The sequence below is a fragment of the Lolium perenne genome, chromosome 7 (assembly GCF_019359855.2).
Source record: "Lolium perenne isolate Kyuss_39 chromosome 7, Kyuss_2.0, whole genome shotgun sequence".
Taxonomy (NCBI): Eukaryota; Viridiplantae; Streptophyta; class Magnoliopsida; order Poales; family Poaceae; genus Lolium; species Lolium perenne.
Genome location: NC_067250.2, coordinates 171057507 through 171074987, shown reverse-complemented (window position 1 = coordinate 171074987; position 17481 = coordinate 171057507).

Sequence of the window (17481 nt, the reverse complement as noted above, 5' to 3'; positions counted from 1 at the left end):
GTTCCAAACCGGAATAGCAGGAATGGCTTGCAATAGCCCGTTCCGGTAAACCGGAACCCGAGCCGACGCTGCCGCCGGAACGCCCAAGCCTTTCCGACGCACGGGCCGACTGTTGGAGATATGCCGAAGAGGCAATAATAAAGTAGTTATTGTTATATCTTAATGTTCATGATAAATGTTTATGTCCCATGCTATAATTGTATTAATTGGAAACATTAATACATGTGTGTTGTGTAAACAACCAGAGTCCCTAGTAAGCCTCTTGTTAAGCTAGCTTGTTGATTAATAGATGATCATGGTTTCCTGATCATGAACAGTGGACGTTATTAATAACAAGATCATATCATTAGGTGAATGATGTGATGGACACGCACCCATAGTAGGCATAGCATAAGATCAAGTCATTAAGTTCAACTTGCTATAAGCTTTCGATACATAGTAAACTAGTCATTTGACCATGAGATCATGTAAATCACTTACACCGGATGGGTATTTTGATTACATCAAAGTCCACTACGTAAATGGGTGGTTATAAAGATGGGATTAAGTATTCGGAAAGTATGAGTTGAGGCATATAGATCAAGAGTGGGATTTGTCCATCCTGATGACGGATAGATATGCTCTGGCCTCCTCGGTGGAATGTCATCTAATTAGCTTGCAAGCATGTGATAAGGTCACAAGAGAAGACATATATACCACGGTACGAGTAAAGAGTACTTGTCGGTAACGTGGTTGAACTAGGTATAGAGATACCGATGATCAAACCTCAGATAACGTGGTTTGCCCAAAACCCTAGGTGGGAGGCTTGGGGGCAAGTTTCCCCCCATCCCTCTTTGGCCGCCGGCCCTAGGGCTTGGAGGAGGGGCCAAGGCAACCCTGGCTGGCCTCCCTCCGATAGAAAGAGGGGAGGGGGCATGGGGCGCAGCCCTCCTTCACCCTCCAACCCTAGCCGTCCCTCTCCTCCTCCACCATAATTCTGCACCGGCTTGGCGAAGCCCTGCAAGATATTTTCCTCCACCACCACCACCACGCCGTCGTGCTGCTAGGATTCCGAGGAGATCTACCACACCTCCGCTGCCCGCTGGAAAGGGGAGAGGAAGGACTTCATCGACATCATACGTGCGACCGAGTACGGAAGTGCTGCCGGATTGCAGCACCGAAACGATCGACTACATCAACCACGAGATCTGATCTCGTTAAGGCTTTGGATCTTCGAGGGTTAGTCTCTCTTCTTTCTCGTTGCTCCAATCTCATAGGTTAGATCTTGTCTTTTCCATAGATTGGATCTTGGATTTATTCGTCTTTGCGGTAGAAATTTTTTGTTTTTCATGCAACGAACCCATCAGTGGTATCAGAACCAGGTTTATGCATAGATCTGTTACACGAGTAGAACACAATGGTTTTGTGAGCTTTGATGCTTTTGTTGTCGCTTACTTATCTTGTACTTTGCATCTTGCGGGATGGGGGATGAAGCGGCCTGGGCTAACCTTACATGACCGCGTTCATGAGAATTGCTCCACGCTTGACATGCAACTTGTATTGCATAAGTGGCTCAGCGGGTGTCAGTTTCTCCCTTCATAGTTAAGATCAAATTTACAGTCTGCACTTGACAACACTTGTATCACCGTTGTGGTTCTTGTTCGTAGGTAGATCGGATCTTACTCGAAAGCCCCAAACCACGGTAAACATGCAAACACTTTTTAGAGGCGCCTAACTTGTTTTTGCAGGGGGCATGTGATGTGATATGGCTATGTGATTGCGACTATATTTGATGTATGAGATGATCATTATTGTATTGTGGCAACCGGTAGGATCCTAATGGTTGTCTTTAAATTTGTTTCATGACCTGCGTGTCAATCACCATGTAATAGCTTTATTTCATTACTATGAGTTACTAGTTGTAATAGTTGCTATGGATGGTGGACAACCATGAAGCGGCGCCATGGACCTTGGCGCAATACTGGTGATGATGGAGATCATGCTCATGTGCTTTGAAGATGGAGATCAAAGGCACAAGAAGAAAAGGCCATATCATATCACATTATCCATGCATGTGATGTTAATCCTTTTATGCATCTTATTTTGGTTAGATCGTGAGGGTAGCATTTTAAGATGATCCCTCACATTAATATCAAGATAATAAAGTGTTCTCCCCTCGTATGCACCATTGCTAAAGTTCATCATTTTAAAGCATCTCTTAATGATCATATGTGATAGATTATACATTCACATACAACTCGTGTAAGCCATGTTGCACACGCGGAAATACTTGGGTTTGCTTGACGAGCCTAGAATGTACATACATGGTCTTGGAACATAGGAAACCGAAAGGTTGAACACTAGTCATATGGATGATATGATCAAGATGTTGATGTTCACCATTGAAGCTACATCATCTCACGTGATGATCGGACTTGGTGTATTGAATATGGATCGTGTGCCACTAAACAACTATAAGGGATGTTGTATTAAGTGGGAGTTCATTACTAATTAGATTAAAACTTGAACTAATTATCTTGAACATAGTCTGAATAGTATTTTAAATTAAATTTGTAGAATTGGCATCCGTTATCTACCATGCGCTAGTCTTGTAATTGAGATAGAAAACACTGTTAAATCTGACAAGTAACTTTATGGACTGGTACCGTATTGTTAAATAATCAAGAAATGATTAAGTCCTATTGCAAACTTTTGGTAAACCTCACATTGTTGATTCAAAGAGCGATGGTTTCAATTAGTACCTAAAATCATCTTGTCTCCATGAAACTTGAAGTTCAAATCCGTTTGAAAAGTAAGGGGCTGGAAAGTTTATTTTCAGAATTAAGCAAGGTGTGAGATATATGTGATATCTAAGACCTTATTACAAGATGATAGAATATAATTTAGTGAGACTATATAAACTCATAAGTTTTATGGGAATGTACGAAGGTTGAAGACGCTAGGCGTCCCGATCCCCCAACTAGTTGGGCACTAACGATATTCGCATATCCATGAAGTGGTCGTCCTTAGTATGCACTGTTGCTAAGACTCGTCGTTTCGAAGCATCACGTGATGATCGGGTGTTATAGATTCTACGTGTGCATACAATGGGTGCAAGTCAGATTTGCACATGCGAATACTGAGGTTAAACTTGACGAGCCTAGCATGTACAAACATGGTCTCAGAAATTCGTCATGATTTGATGGATAAAAAATTATGAGTGAAATTATTCATCGCATTAAAAAGTTACTAATAGTGAAATATGGAACACTTGTCATGTGATGATCAACTTCAAAGTAAGAATCTCAAGGTTATTGGTATTTGACCAACAAACCTAGAAGTTATTGATGTTGAAGTGTTTTCTGGAAAATGAGGAAAGCCAAAAGAGAAACTACAAAAGTTTTTGGCAGAAAGAAAGAAATGACTAGAAAGTCTAGCTCAGATGTATATAGATGATATACATGTTATGAATGTATTCTTTGTTTGGTCACACAATAAAATTCTTGGGTATTTGTACCATATTAGTTGGTATGAGGTGTCATACAAAACAACGCTATACAAGAATACAATGGCCTAAGTGACTGACAAGGAATGTGGTAATAATGCACGTCTGGAACAAAATAAAGTGTTATTGGGTTCGTCGTTGGCATTCTACCTAGCCCTTCAGATTTATAATAAAGAACTTACTAATTGTTATTTTGCTCTGGTCAAATAAAAACAATGAGTTTTTCAAATTATGACAGTACTCCATGTACGATGGATAAGTTATTATAAATCTTAATGGTGAAACACACATGCATAACAATGATGCTAAAATGCCATAAGGCAAATTATAAGAATTCCACTTATTTGTGGAACCGCCATTTAGATCATGTTAGAAAGGAACACATGAAGGAACTCATGCAAATGGATTTTTAGACTCATTCGAGTTTTAAATCGTTCGATGCTTGCAAATCTCTTCTAAAGAGAATGACTGAAATACCGTTTATACACCAATAGTTGAACGGGTAACTAGCTTAGTGGAAACATACATGATGATGTATATGGTTCTTAGGCATAGTTGTGTGCGAAAGATTCCTCTACTTCATGAAAACTTCCAACAATGAATTGAGTGTATATATAAGGATATATTTATTCAATAAGGAAGAAGTTTGAAACATTTGAATGGATTCAAATAAATTTCAGCATGAAGTGGGAATTATCGTAATAGAAAAGTCAAATATCTATGATTGGATCATGGTGGAAATATTTGAATTACGAGTTTTAGCGAACATCTAAGAGGGTTATGAAATTGTTCCACAACTCACGTTTCTCGGAACACCATAGTTTTGATGGAATATTCGAAAGACGTATCCAAACCCTGTTGGATTAATGATGAGATAAAATAAAATAATGCCATAATATTTTGTGGTTTATGCTTTAGAGACTACCGTCTTTACACTAAATAGAGCGTCATAATAATCCGCTCTAATGACACCATATGAGTTATGGCGTTGGCATAAACCCTAATAGTCCTTTCTTAAATTTTGGTATGCGTAGCATAAGTAAATGAGTTTACAACCAAAACCGGATGAATGTCTTTGTTGTTGTCCCAGAGAACAAATTGGGAATTCTTTCCACTATGAAGTCAAAGACAAAAGTATTTGTTGATGTTACTTGCTTATTTCCAAGAAATTGTTTCTAGCGAAGTATTTGAGTGGGAGGACAATGGAACTTGATAAGGTTAATGAACCTGAGCATGATGATCAGAGTAGCGCAGCATCGGAAATGGTTCCAGAAGCGGCCACGACGATCATGGCTCCCATGTCTGCAAAGTATTATAGTCATGGAGATCGAAGTACCTATTGGACCTTGTAGGTATGGTTTACTTTGTGATCAAATAAATGATTTGTGGACAAAGGATTGATTTTGAACAATAATAAACCAACTATATACAAAGGAGCTATGATGGACCCTGACTCTGTTAAGATGGCTAAGTGCCATGAAATCCAAGATAGGTGAATGCTTTTTGAAAGTAAATGGATCTATAAAATGAATGGACATGGATGTAATATCCTTGAAGATATCGACTTACCGAAAGAAAGTTTAAGACAAAGTTCAAAGTGTTGACTTTGATAAGATTAGATCTTTCTGTAGCGATGCTTATAGTCTATGCAAATTATTCTAGTAATCACTACATATTTCTTTTATGAGATATAGGATGGCAGAAATACATTCCTTACCAGAAGTGTTTATTGAGGATGTATACAAGATACAACCAAGAGTTTGCTGGTCCATGTAATACTAGATAGGTATATAAACTTCAACTAGATGAAGTGAGTAACACGGAGTTGGAATCTTCACCGGATGAAATAATCAAAGAGTTTTGATTTCATCAGAAACGATGAAGATGCTTGCATTTGCAAGAAATTAAGTGGGAGCGCTAAGACATTGTTATAATATTGTATGTGGATTACATATCATTGATTATAAATGATGAAATTATGTACTTGATGTGATTAAAAGGTTTCATTGAGAATTAACTTCAATGAAAGGAGATGGACTAAAACATATTTAGCGTCAAGATCTATGAAGATAGATTGAATCGCATAGTAAGTTTAAGTCAAAGTACATAGAATGAATATTGAAATAGTTCAATATGAAAATGTTACGAAGGTGTTCTTTTCCATGTGGAGGTTTGAACAAGGCTTAAGTGTATTTGACACTCAATGAGTAAAAACACATGAAGTGATTTTAGATCACGAATAATATGTACACAATCAGATGTCCTATGCTCTAAAGTGTTACGAGCATATACTAGAATGATTTATGTGATGATCATTAGATAACAGTAAGAATATCCCTGAGTGCTTTAGAAGAACCAAGGATATATATAGTTTTGTATGGGGTAATGACAAACAAATAGCTGTAAGGTGTTGCACCGATATTAGTTTGGTCACATATAAAAATGAATTTCAAATCTCAATTAGGCTAAGTGTTCATTAAAAGGTAGCACAATGGGCTAGAAGAAGTCTATGCTAGATTTAGATGAGTTCTAAATATTGTGACGGATTCTACAAACGAAGACAGAGTATGTCATTGTTTTGACAATGACTGAGGGTGTTTGAGTCGAGGAGTTCTTTGAGAACTTGGTGTAGTTCCAGAGTGTCTGAACTTTGAAGCTATATTGTGTGTGACAATACTAGTGACATATTTCAGACTGCGGAATTAAGGTTCAAACAGAAGACTAAACATATATGATTAATGCCGACTCATTTGGTAAATGAGTGATGCGTGGAGACGCAAATGAATTGCAAAATACATACGTTTCTGAGCGTGTCAGATTCGTTGACTGAAACCTCTCCCATGAGCAAACATGATAAGCACCAGAAGGCCACGGTGTTAGATCTTTACAAATCTTAACTAGATTATTGACTCTAATGCAAGTGGGAGACTGTTGGAGATATGCCCAAGAGGCAATAATAAAGTAGTTATTGTTATATCTTAATGTTCATGATAAATATTTACATCCCATGCTATAATTGTATTATCCGGAAACATTAATACATGTGTGTTGTGTAAACAACCAGAGTCCCTAGTAAGCCTCTTGTTAAGCAAGCTTGTTGATTAATAGATGATCATGGTTTCCTGATCATGAACATTGGATGTTATTAATAACAAGATCATATCATTAGGTGAATGATGTGATGGACACGCACCCATAGTAAGCATAGCATAAGACCAAGTCATTAAGTTCAACTTGCTATAAGCTTTCGATACATAGTAACCTAGTCCTTCGACCATGAGATCATGTAAATCACTTACACCGGATGGGTATTTTGATTACATCAAACGCCACTGCGTAAATAGGTGGTTATAAAGATGGGATTAAGTATTCTGAAAGTATGAGTTGAGGCATATGGATCAAGAGTGGGATTTGTCCATCCTGATGACGGATAGATATGCTCTGGACCCTCTCGGTGGAATGTCATCTAATTAGCTTGCAAGCATGTGACAAGGTCACAAGAGATGACATACCACAGTACGAGTAAAGAGTACTTGTCGGTAACGTGGTTGAACTAGGTATAGTGATACCGATGATCAAACCTCGGATAAGTAAAGTATTGCGCGACAAAGGGAATCTGTATCGTATGTTAATGGTTCATTCGATCACTAAGTTATCGTTGATTATGTGGGAGCCTTTATGGATCTCCAGGTCCCACTATTGGTTATTGATCGGAGAGGAGTCTCGATCATGTCCGCATAGTTTACGAACCGTAGGGTGACGCGCTTAAGGTTCGATGTCGTATAGTAGATTTGGAATATGAGATGGAGACCGAATTTTTTTCGGAGTCTTGGATGGGATCCAGGACATCACGAGGAGGTCCGAAATGGTCCGGAGAATAAGATTCATATAAGGACTCTCATAGATTAGATCTAGGCTTTTCCATAGATTGGATCTTGGATTTATTCGTCTTTGCGGTAGAATTTTTTTGTTTTCCATGCAACGAACCCATCACTGGCACTGCCGGTTTTACCGCTGGAAATCGTTGAATCTTAGCTATCTCCAGCCATTTGCCTTGTAACTTTACCCTTCTTCCCCTGGGTACTATATATACTCTTGGTACTGCCAGATCTCGGTTTAGACAAGATTTTGAGATTATACTTGAGCTTTGTCTCCCTAGAACCCTAGTTCTTTGTATCAAGGTACTCTTGAGGATCTTTCTCTCTTCATGTATGACTCGAGTGAAATCAAGGCCTAATTCGTTAACCGAACCCTCAATAGTCCATGTAATTGAAGGAGTTAAAGACCTTGATAATATTGTGCTTTATTATGGGCCATTCAATGATATAAAGGATATGCATAAACCCATCAAGACCTCATGCTTTATCAGTCGCATGTGACTTCACTATGATCCAAGCCTTATCCTCTAAGAAGTCATCCTCGATCTACTCTAGATCAAGTATCAGCATGCCTAGGATATCAAGGTCCAAAGTGGAGTGGAAGATTAGCGCATATCCTAGGATCTTATTGAATAAGACATCAACCATCATTTCCTTGCCTTACTAGTAAGTAACAAACCAAACATCCACTCAAAGTTATGCTATGAAGTTTTTCCTCTTTAGGTGGCTAGCGTACAGGTGAAAAACTTGGTGAACACATACCTTTCTTTGATCCACAATAACTGAGATCTTTACCAAGCAATTTTTTGCTCAAGAGATGCAAGGTTAATGAGTTCTTTCTTTATTATTTGATGAAAACTTTGCTCCTAAGAAGAGGATACGCAACTTCATCGCTACATATAGCCGCAACATAATGCATGTGGCGAGAAGGATTTAAAGCTTAATGCTTCCAAATAAATGATCACCCCATCTAGATAATTTATTTGCCGCTGCGTAAAGTCTTTCATACAAAATACTGAATGGCTTAGGGATTGAGGTACCATAATCTAATGCCTCATGTACTAATTCCAAAAAGCCAACCATTTTTAGTCTAGAAAATACTCGGACTAAAAATGGCTGCCACAGTGCATTGATGTCATAAGATCAAGCACCAACATATAGTGGTACGATGTGCAAGTGCTCATGGGTGAGAGGGAAATGCCGGGGTGGGGTGTGAGTCCTCCATATCCATCTATCTAAACATCTTGTCTAGCCTCTCGCGTATGGGTTGCTCACACGTGACTTGATCACATACTTTTGCAGCAATGCCTAGCGTCATTCGTAGCACAATTATACCAATGTAATTATCTAGGAATTAATATAGAAATCCCCTTGTACAATAAACGCTTACTTTGAGTGCATCACTCAAATGTTCAGATGGAGGGCTCTCTGCTTCTCGATAAAAAAAATCGCAATGAGAAATAGATATGCATATTTTAATTCCCCTGAATTGTCTAATCCTAGTTTAGAATTGTGTAAGTAACAACCGAAAAGCAGACGTTCTATTTTTGTGCTATCATAAAAGTGTACTACACAAATCTTCACGACCCAGCAAAAGTACCAGTTATGTTACCGGTTTAATATCAATCCAGCCAGATGACCCAAAACATCTCACTACATTTCGAACTAGCAAATCCGTTTTAAATAAAATATAATCGCTTTCTGGACTGAATATTAATTGTATTTGAGTTATGCTAGTCTTTTACAACTTCATTACACCATTTAAAGTGCAGTGATCTTGACTTCATCTAGTGAAGTTCCTTAGTATAATTGCCGAGAGAGAGAGAGAGAGAGAGACATAGAGGGAGGGGGAGATCCTTCTCTTAAGTGAAGAATGAGTTTTGTTTTGTAACTGAAGTGTAATAACCACATAATCATAGGGACACTTAGGCAGTAATTTTGGATTATAGTATTTTCTTGCATTTATATCTGTGTATTCCAAGTTTGACTGCTTCAACGAAAAGGATGTCCCCATTACTTAAAATATATACTCCGCAAAAACAATTGCTACCAAAATATAGCACTAAAATGTGCAGGCTCGGTTATGGCCATTAGAATGTGCAAATCATCCTACAACGTAATCAGTAAATTAGTATCACTTTCTACGTCGAATAATGACTATATTTCACTCTCAACTTTGAGGGGTGTATAAACATGATTCGAGGTTTGATGCACCTCTCTCATATTTCAGTATATGAAATAGGAGGAATGCTTATTCATTAGTATCTGCTCGACTCGACACTGGCAATATGTTGCACCATCTTGCGTGTGAATGGAGCATATTTTTTCCAGGCAACAACTAGCACAGTTTTTAACACAATTCTACCAATTTAGTTAGCTGAGAATTAATTTAGAAAATCAACTTGTACAATATATACATACTTTTGAGTCTTTGAGTGGATCACTTGATGTTGAGACAGATGTCTCTTCCCTTTCTGGAAAATAAATTTATTACAAAAAAATAGATATACATATACTAATTCTTCTTAATTTCCTAATTTCCTGAATTGGAATTCGGAAAATGATCACCAAGAAAAATAGGAGATGCCCTTGCATGGAAACTGATAATAATGCACTAGTCATTTAGTTTTGGATCTATGTTGGGAAAATGACGAACCTATGATATGCTATGTATAAACCCATTGCATGTATTTCATAGAAAATGCTAGGGCAAATGTTTCCTCTGGGCAACCGAGTACCGGTAAAAGAAACATGTTGTACGACCCGTATAGCATCACTTCCTCTTGGTTTAATACAATGACACCAGCCTCTCCTCCTATATAATCCCAATCTTGATCATACACGGCTCCAAGCTACATTCGCCCAAGATTTGTGCCAGTCTCTTATGTGGATATCACATATTTCCATGAGGCTCATGGCGCTGACCCCGTAGCTTTGTGGTGGAAGAAGAATATGTTGTCAGTGCTAGGATGAGCGGAGGCCACAGGGGAGGCACCATGGATGCATCCGGCGTGATAGAGAAGGTGTGGTCCTCTTTCCAGTGGCGGACGCAGAAAAAAAATTGAGGGTGGGCACAACCTCAAACAAAATTGTACACCCTTGACTGGGATGAAAGTTTGCATACATATTTGTGGGTGGGCACATCAATTATGTCATCTTCACATTCAAGAACACGTCTCGCTCAACAAATATCACTAAGAAATAGTTCATAAGCTGATCACCTATATTATTTTTTTACTTATTTCTCACTAGACTCATTGCGGAAAATACTCTTTCAACACTCGTTATCACCACCAATAAAAGCAATATCAGTTTCAAAATCATGTAGGCTAAATTAGAAATAACATTTTTTTTTGTTTCAACCAGCACAACGGAGCATATATATAAGCTATTGATTGCCATTATAAACATAAATCATTAACTCTAAACATACATAGTTGACAGAATGACAAACACACAAAATTTTGAGTCAACTTTCTATTTAGTACTTCATTAGCTTTTTTAGATAAAAGGAATATATTAATATCAAAAGATACCAATTACACCCAGCCTCTGCAACAACGTCCCACCCTAGTGGAAGTACGAATGCGCACAGCTAAAAAAGAGTACAGAAAACAAAAAAATAAAAGTCCCGCTACAACATTTCAGACCTAGCAACAACAATACGACCACCACCGCGACAACACCTGAAATACAGACTCTCCATAAGCTACGCCTCCAAGAAGGGAACAGTGCACCAGCACCATCATCGCTCGACCAAAGGTCTTAGATTTTCACCCTGAAGATAGTCCCCACTCTCAAAATAATGCCTTCAACAAGGTCATTGCTAGGCACAACCAGTTAAGGCCAGACCTTGGGTTTTCACCCTGAAAGCTAAGACTCTGAACTTCACCTGTGATGCCGCCCCACATGCATACCACTGCTGCGGAGGCCGGAACGCCAAGCAAATCCCTCAGCATCACGGAGACTCGGACCTCCTTTAGCCAGTCCACCAATCCGACCTTCATGATATTCCTTCTTCTGACTTCACCATGAACCAAAAAGTCACTTGATGTCAACACATAATAGAGCTTCGCACCGCTCCCTCGAAATTAAACGGTCGAAATAAAAACATGGGTGCGCGCGATCGAATACCACCAGATCCAGCAAACTCCAGGCAAAAGATGCACTGTTCCATTCGCCGGCGGAGCTTTCCGGAACTCATCTCTCCAGCCAGATCAAGGCAAACTAACCTTCGGTAGATCTTCATCTTCGCTTGCGAGAAACCCGAGAACCGCCACCAAAGTGGAAAAGAGCACGCCAGCTGAGAATTTTAGGGGCACAAAGTGGAAAAGAGCACGCCAACCTTTTTTTTGAAAAGTCAAGAGCACGCCTGCTGGTCTGGGTGTGCTGCAGCGAGCGCTGCTCCTGGACCGAGCGACGAGCTGCGAGCAACCGAGCGCCTCTTGTGACGCCCCGAAACCGGTACCATGAGGATTCCAGCGATCCCGCCGAAATCCGCACGATATCGATTCAGAGACGCCCTCCGACACGACTTGCGTGACGAATCACACACGTGATGCCAGAGGAATTAACACGAGCGGTAACATTACAACAAGATTACAATAGAGCCCACAAGAAACATATATTACAACAACGACTCCAACGAGTCAAGATACAAATGTACAACACGAAGATTCGAATCATACATAAGATCAAATACATCCGAGTACGGACAAGATACAAATTGGACTAAGAGTCCTGAAGATAAATGATGGCGTCCATAATCCTGCCCAGGCCAAGCCGGAAGGGTAACCTTGCTAACATCGTCATCTCGTACCTGTCAAAGTCGGGCCATCGGTTGCCGACAAGAGGAGGAAACAAAAGAGAAAGAGAAAAAGGCGAGGGTAAGTACCAAGGAACGAACTCCGGCACGTACTTAGCGAGACTAGAAATGGCTATGCTCGCCAGGCGAATATACCACCGGGGGCTATATGGTAGGTTTAGCGGCAGCAAAACTATAGCCAATAGAGACACACTACAACATCCGTCTACTCAGAGAAGATAAGAAAGCGCATAAGGTAACAAATAAAATACTACACAAACATAACCCATCCGATTACACATATCCCCTTCAACAAGGCGAAGAAGCAATGTAAAAGGCACTCAACGGTGGACAAGTTTTATTAGGTATCGATTGTAGTAATGCTATGTTACTACACAAGTTATTATCAGATTATTAACAATAAGTATAATGTGTAAGTTGTTATATGATCAAGCCATACAATTCAAAGTCGTCCATAACCGCGGACACGGCTTATCGATAAGATGTACACCCTGCAAGGGTTGCCCAAATGTAACCATACGCATGCTCGAACCCACTTGCTACAGGTGGAGTCTCACATCAAGACCGTTCCCAATGCAAGAGAAAGTTTAATGGGAGCCATCCAACTAAGCTACCCGCGACGAAGTTCGGCCGTACTCCGATACGGACCCAGAGGTTGCGATGGCGTCCAAGGCGAGCACTAACAACCGGCCAAGGATAAGTCGACATGCAATATAAGTACAATACAGAATATAAACACCCGAAGGCAACAGGAAGTAAATCGTGCATCGTGCATATGGGCAAATAAAACCAAGGTTGTGGCTCCCAATAAGACTCGAGGAAAGGTAGTGGGTGATGGGGGTACCACTCCCCCACGTACGAGTAGAGCGCTCAATCTCGGAATAGATAACAAGAACTCGGGTCCTAGGGGACATTAGCGAGACAAAGTTCCGATGCTTTCACAAAGGGGCTCACAGATGCCACTGCTTAGCAATTTTAGTTGTTAACATTAAAGTAAGACGTGAATATCTCCAACAAGTGATATAGCATGTGATAACTTCCCAACAACCCAACATATCCCGATAACAGATCGAGATAAACAACAGAGCCTAAACACGCCTACGACTCGCAAGGCTCAAACATCAAGCAACGGCTATGGGTACGGAATGATACATATAGGATTATCGAGATAACAAGTGGAATAGAACACGTGACTCGATAAAGAATCGCAACATAAGGATAGCAGTGAGAGGAAGAGCAAAATATAAAATAGGTGAAGAGGGAGGGCTCGCCTGTGAAAAGCTGTTGAAGAACTTGTCGAACAACTCATCGTGTCTCACAACACCACTTTGTGATCCTATCCGTGAACAATTAAAGCACTATAACAAACAACGGATGCACCACTTAATACTACGACAAAAGAATCGGCATGCTCGAGATGATATGCATGGCATGGCAACGATGATGCGATGCAACTTATCCAATTTAAGCGGAGTTGGAACCCCGGACAAACAAATTAAGTTGGAGTTGCATTTTCTACCGACAAAGTTAAGTGTTGATTAGCATGGCATAACATGGCAGGGGTGAGCTACATCAATATTAAACGAAGCGGCGAAAACATCCGAAATACTCCGCATATATGTTAGGTGAACATACACGAACTATCCACGAGCGACATGATGCAAGATGCAAATAGATGTATGCATGGCATATTCATGGTCAACACATTTTTCTGATCAATTTTTATATAAAATACTTTGTATTTTGAGTTACAAGTTAAAAGATACGATTTTGCAACAGGATTAGAAGCAGATGGAGACATGGGCTGGACCTACGATGTTCTGGGCCGGATCTGGTCTACATCGGCGAAGGGAAAATTTGGGCCCCGCTTAATTAGCCAGAATGGAGATTTGAACCCAGGACCTTCTGCAAGGAGGTGGCCAGGACGAACCAGTGGGCTAGTGCGCTGTTGTTGAACAAACATGACTGCACCACCTTTTGAAGCAAAGACATGCAGAGCTCGGGCCAAGATGACCATGTTGGAGCTGCAGATCAAGCACGGATCTGACGAACCAGGAAGCGTGAGGCCTTGGGAGCGGGGGTGCAAGGGAAGACTGCTGGTGGTGGTCTTGGCGCCGGGGAACCACCGGAGGGGCGCCGGCGACGAGCACCTGCAGCGGAAAAACGACGTCAACGTCGGTAGTTCGATTGAGAGCGGGAGGGAGTTGAATGAGAGGTCCGGGAGGACGAGTAGAATACCAGGATCATGAATCCACGGTCGATAGCGTCGGGGGAGGACGATGGTGGCCGGATTTGGTGAAGAAGGACGACGACCGACGCCGGGAATCGGCGACCGTACACTTGATTGGACGAGCCCCGGATCGATTCCTTGCACCAAGATGAAGAGGAGGACAAGGCGCATCTTTTGGTACCCTTGGCTCGGCGAGGGGTGGCCTCAAGCGGCGGCGCCATGGTGAGGATGATGGTGGCAGTGGGTTTTCTCATGAGCTCACAGAGAAGAGAAGAAAATAGGGAGAAGGGGGAAGTGGCGGCGCGAGGGGATGAAGAGGAGGAGCGAGCTAGGGTTTGGTGAGGATAAGAGAGGGGAGGGAGCAGGTGAGGCGCGTGAGGAGGGGAGGACCACGGCCAGGCAACCACCCAAGCCATGTGCGTGCTCGATGACCTGGAAGAAGAGGACAACCACGTGAGGAGCCTCTCCTGGTTAGCGAAAAGGTATCGGGCCAGAGGATAGATGGGCCTGCTCGGGCTGGTGCTTGGACTGCCAGGGAGAGAAAGGAAGAGAGGGGAAGCTGAGCCAGGTTTAGAGGTTAGGGTTTTCTATTTTATTTTTACAAAACCTTTTCTCTTTTCAATCTGTTTGCAAAAAGATTTGAGAATAGTTCAAATAAATTTAGAGTTTGAATGCCGAGGTGGAGATAGAGGGAAAAAAATAGTTTTATTGTTCGATAGTTTTGGGTTAGGGTTTATTAGATGGAAAAGAGAGAACGGTTTATTAAAACCATATGAGAGGAAAAGATCGATACTAGGGTTTATAAAATAATTTTATTTTGTTTAAAACATGAATGATATGATGCATGATGATGCATAAAGAGAAAAAGAACAAGCAATTCTAATAGGGGTGCTAGCCTGGGCCGTTACACCTCTCCCAATTGAACAGCAAGAACTGGGAGAGCGGTCGAGCTGGCGAGGGAAAATGGCCAGTGGGGAAATCGAAGATGGGGCGAAGCAGCGAGTCGGCAAGGGCAAGCTATCAGATGGAAAAAATCTGAGAGGGGCGGCAGAATTAGTTCTCTATCCTTTTTTTCTGATCTCGCCTTGGAACATAAATATAACTCTGGTGCACTGACTTGAACAACATGTAGCTGCTAGCCGATTGGCAAGCATCGCTCTACTCTCCCGTGACACCAGTGATCGAATCCCACAGACACTATAAATCGAATTTTTTACATAGTGGTCTCCACGGAATGAACGACGAAACTGGGCCGGCCCGTTCTGAAACGATAAAATTTCTGAAAATTCTGGTTGGGCCACAGCCCCCCCCCCCCCGGCCCACCTGCTGCGCCCATGCCTCTTGCCAATAAATCCGGGAGCTCCTCGCCACCAACCTGGTCGGTGGGTGGAAGGCACCGCACACGCCCCACGATCCAGTAATTTAGTGGGCCGCGGCCCATTGCGTCAGGTGAGTTTTTTTTCTTTTTTCTTCCTTCTTTTCTGTTTTTTCTTTTCTGTTTATATTTTCGTTTTTTAACATCTAACACTTTTAGAAACTTTTTTCGAGAAAAAGTTTTTCATAAAATTTGAACAATTTTCTGAAATTAAAACAGTTTTTAAATTTGAACAGTTTTTGGATTTGAATATTTTTCAAAATTCGAAATTTGAACAATTTTTTAACTCGAATAATTTTCAAAATTGAACTTTTTTTTGAATATGAACAAATTTCGAATTTGAACAATTTTTCAATTTGAACGATTTTCATATTTGAACAATTTTCAAATTTGAACGGTTTTCGAATTTGAACGGTTTTCGAATTTAAACAGTTTTCAAATTTGAACATTTTCTCAATTTGAACAATTTTTAAAAATCAAAATTTTTGAATCTAAAAAAATATAAACAAAACCGAAAACAGAAAAAAGAAAAGAAAACAGAAAAAAGAAACCAGAAAAAAGAAAAAAGAAAAAACGAGGCCAAACAGCCACAAATGGGCCTGGCCCATACCCGACCAGGGGATGTGCGGTGGCCGGTAGCCACCGACCTGGTCGGTGTATAGGTTTTGCCAATAAATCCAATTTTTTACATAGTGGTCTCCACGGAATGAACGACGAAACTGGGCCGGCCCGTTCTGAAACGATAAAATTTCTGAAAATTCTGGTTGGGCCACGGCCCCCCCCTGGCCCACCTGCTGCGCCCATGCCTCTTGCCATGCTACATGGATTACCGTAGACGGAAATTTCAGAACTTAGGCTTTGTCATACCTAAAGTTACGATTTTAGAAATTACGATTAAAATGTAGATAGTAAATGGATATAGGTGTGTGTAGTGCATATGAACATTTGTAGTATGTAAAAATCACAAAATATTTGGGCGGTGTACTAATAAATTTTGTAACTTAACGTATAGATTTATAAACTTGTGGTTTTGTACAGTTTACAAATTTTCATAATTTGTTATGCAACTTTGCATGAGTTACTTATAGACGTGTTCTATTTCATCATTTTGAAAAGCTTAGATATGCGATTTTAGAAAAGAGAGAAATTTAGGGGTACATTTGAACCTAAGTCCAGGTGACGATTTCTACCATCTAGAAAGCCGTACACTTTAGAAGAAGCTCGTAATGTTTGGGAAGGGTTTTTTTATTAGAAACAAAGAATCTACTTCAACCGATATGTCCTTAGGCACGACATGCATAACATAGAAATCACATGTGGAAGGGAAACTTCAATCGGTACTTCTCTTGACCAATGATGCATTGAAACTCAACTGTTTGGACATAGTGGGATAGATCTATTGCCATAGGTAGAGACGGATAGGTAGCTAGTGATGGGATACGTAGCATAGAAAACAAAAAATTTCCTTAGGCACGACATGTTTGGGAAAGTTTTTTATTAGAAACAAAGAATCTACTTCAACCGATATGTCCTTAGGCACGACATGCATAACATAGAAATCACATGTGGAAGGGAAACTTCAATCGGTACTTCTCTTGACCAATGATGCATTGAAACTCAACTGTTTGGACATAGTGGGATAGATCTATTGCCATAGGTAGAGACGGATAGGTAGCTAGTGATGGGATA